Source organism: Anneissia japonica, unplaced genomic scaffold (genome assembly GCF_011630105.1).
Source record: "Anneissia japonica isolate Jap-2015-1 unplaced genomic scaffold, ASM1163010v1 scaffold288077_len231462_cov166, whole genome shotgun sequence".
Classification (NCBI taxonomy): domain Eukaryota; kingdom Metazoa; phylum Echinodermata; class Crinoidea; order Comatulida; family Comatulidae; genus Anneissia; species Anneissia japonica.
The window spans coordinates 149,012-152,957 of record NW_022693316.1 but is presented as its reverse complement, the minus strand read 5'-3'; positions in this window follow the sequence as shown (position 1 = coordinate 152,957).

Below are 3,946 nucleotides of genomic sequence, written 5' to 3'. Positions count from 1 at the left end.
ATAATACGATGTCATGAGTTCTCAACTTCGCAATAAATTTTGCTCAAGAACCATACAGGCCACCATTTGATGCGAACCCTTGACATCCATGTAAATGTACAGAATCTAACTGAATGCAAATGTAACTATTCGCAAGTTTTTCAAAGTTTGCCATTTGTGTATTCCATAGAAATTTGCTTCTATGGACTGATTATAAGTTAAATAGTAAAAGACATTAATGTTAATGTATCCTTTTCCCTTTATACACATTGCTTGAGCCACATTTAAACCCTGTCACATTACTTTGAAGGAGTTGAGTAGCAAAGCTGAAATTTTGTGTACATATTACTATGATACCTATCTTTGACAGGTTAGAGTTTCAAAAATTATTTCAACTGATCGCGGGGTCATCCGGGGTCACGAACGTCGAGCCATTTAAAGGATTTTTCTGGCTGGGGACCATTTTGGGACTCTGTATTTTCTGATTTAAAGCTTTAATGCGATTGTTATTACTTCTGGATGTAGTCCTGTGACCATGGATTATATTCAAGTAGAATGGAGCCCATGTTACCCCTAGTTTTCATTCGGGGTCACCCCAAAAATTGAAAAAAAAACCTTAATCGCTCATTCTGGACCCTACTTTAGGCAATCATAACTTGAATTCTATCATTCTTACATTAAATCTGAGTGCAGATTCATAAAATTTGGCAAAAAGTAAGTCAGAATGCCAACTTTGAGCTCTTTGTCTTGTCTGTAGACTAAAATATGGCATTCTGAAATCCGAAATTATTCAAAATGTCACTTTTCACGATTCACGAGTGCATAAAACGACAAGTCCAGCAAATTTCAAACGGCCATATCTCAAAAACGACATGGAGTATGACTTTAAAATTTTGCATGTGTTCATATGAGCAACATATCATCATTCTGACCAAATTTCATTAAAATCAGAGGGGGTCACCTGGGGATTTGTTCTGAAACTGGTTGATTTGACATGGAATCACCCAATTGACAACAGAGCTACAAAGTGATACAACACAACAACTGTCTGATGGTCCTGCCCCAATTAAGCATGGTAATGGAGACGCATCTGAATCACCCATATTTGAAATAGAGAAAATACTTTATAAGAACTATTATCGAGTCAAATGGCTTTCCTTTCCATCCAAATATAATTCCTGGGTCGCATTTAATGATTTAAATCCAGCATGCCAGAGACTTGTGGATGACCCACATGTGGTACCTGTGTATAAACTACCGCGCAAAAGATAAATGACAGAGGTTGTGCCTGTACAGAAGTTCAAACAAAAAAAAAAAACAAAAACAAAAAACAAAAAAAAACAAACAATCGCAAACAATACAAAAACAAAATCAATAGTAAAATAGCATAACATAAAAAGAAGACATACAAATATATATTAAAATGAAATAACAGGTTGATATGTATTTGCGTTGCTTATGACAACAGAGGGGTATTTGCCATTTGCACATACTGTTACATTTTCAATTTTTTTTTTGCACATTGTCAAAACATATTTTCCTCAGAATGCATGTAGCAATAACAAACACTGAATGCTTGGGATATTTTTTTTAATGTACTGAGAGTTGTATTCTGTTTCTAGATTCTTCATTATTTTTTGTTTTATTGAACAGTGAATGATGAGGTTTTAATTAGTGATATGGCAATGTGTGTTATATTGACACCTGTTATACTACTTTTAGGTATAAAAGACCTAATTTTTATTAGAATGTGCATTTAACTGCACATATACATTATGGGTTGGAGTGTAGCATGACATTCTAGGTTAGTGGAATTGTTAAATGAATGCAGCTGTTGTTCTGATATTGGACATAAAGTTTAGTCATACATTTATGCTAACATGTCTTTTTATACATGCTATTGTTCACTGAGAAAAGTATTTCTAGAACAGTTTTAATTTCTCACTGTATGTAGCCTATCTATGCATGTAAATTTGGTACGCAGTGATTAGTTCTTTGTATGATGTTACTATTTGAGTAACGACAAGGACCAGAAATGTTTTGCTTATGTTATACAAAAGGGTCTCTGTATGTTTGTATGAAGTTACATGGTAAACTCGCATAATACTTTTTGTATTCATGGTTGTACATATGTTAAATGAGGTATATTACCTTTTCAGTGTTTTTCAAATTTTTCATGGTTCTAATAACCTCACAAACTTTCTATTGTTTGTGTAGTCGGGTGCATGGTTGTTTGGGATTAGCTACCCCATAATGACTATGTGTCCCCTGCACAAACTGCCTCAGGTAGTGAGTGTTATTTGCATAGGCCAGTGCATGCACTCCCACCAAGGTTTTGGTACTGCACTTGAAGTCACTATACCACTTCTTATCAGTTTTTATGATACTTATGTGGATTTGACATTTGATTGGATTTACAAGTTTGATGTTTTATTAGCATTTGAATGCATACTTCTAGTGTAACTGTCTTTCAGCTCGGTGGAACTCGCTTAGGAGGGCTGGGGGTAATGTGACGATACGTCCGTGCGAGCAATGCTTTGCACTGTTTATTATTATATAATAATAATAAAATATGTCCTTCTTATATAGCGCTTCATGCCTTTACAAGGCCTCTAAGCGCTTCACATTACTACCCCGGTCATTGGATCAAACACATATGTAACACATTGAAACACTAAATTAAATTAGTAAATGAAATTATATTATCATTCCATAAATTGCAGCTAGTAATCAGCGCAGGTTGTGTTGGAACATACCAGGTACCCACTTGTACTCCTGGGTGAAGAGAGGAAACCGTAGATAAAGTGCCTTGCCCAAGGACACAAGCGATTTACACAGCCAGAGTTTCGAACCCCCGACCTCAAGGTTGGGAGTCCAAGCCACAACCGGTGCGCCAACCGCTCCTACAGTTATCAGAGCCGTAGATAGAAAGAGTTGCGACATTGAGAATTTAGAAGCCATTTTGTGTCATGCGCGATGCGCTTTCTGTGTCTAACGTGATGTGAGTTCCTGTGTATAATATTGTATAATACAGTTAGCGGCCTCCTGTATAGTTTAATTTCATTTAATCTTTTTAGCAGTCGAATTTCGTGTAACTATTTATAGATTTTTTTAAATGATTTCACTACCGTACTTTATATCCAATTTCATATTATAAATTCTGTAATAATTTACAATTTTTGAGCAGTTCTTTAATCCTCGCCGATAGACCGAGAGAGCCCCTCGATGACAAGCATTCTTTAATTAGGCAATCCTTAAGTAGCTCCTATTATTTTTGCAAATTAATGATATGTGACGACCAGCAAAAATTAATTAAATACGTATATCAAAATGTAATTTAAATCCGTCTAGGGTATATAGATTGTTGCTCTTTAAATTTGAATATGAGCGAGCCCTATACAAATCTTATGTTATTAATTTGATTATTATTATTTATAAATATTAAAATAGTATAGGTCAGTTGGCCGCAATGTATAAACTGTGCTTTGCTGTAAATGTTATAAATTGTAAGTGTTAAATGATATACAGGATCTGTGATATATTCAACTTGTGTAATTATGTAACGTACATTTTATTGTATTAAAAGTCTCGCCTCTATTTTAATATCTGTCTCTTATACACATCTAGATGTGTATAAGAGACAGCAAATCATACGACGTCACTGACAACGCCGGGGAAATAAAGTTATAATAATTATATAATAGTATGCAATAGAAACAGCAAATCATTTTTAAGATTATTAAACATCACCTTTATTTTCATTGTCATTCGTATTTATACAGGCTGTACAAAGATTTGAAATTATGAACCATTTTCTAATATTGTTTAGCGAACAACGTTTAAAGATTGTCAGAAAAGGTCGGAAAAAAAATTAATTTTTTTTCTTATTTAGCTTAAATATTTTTTCCGAACGCATCTAGGCGAACGAGAAAATAAAAATAAAATTTTAATGATGAACGTAAACAGT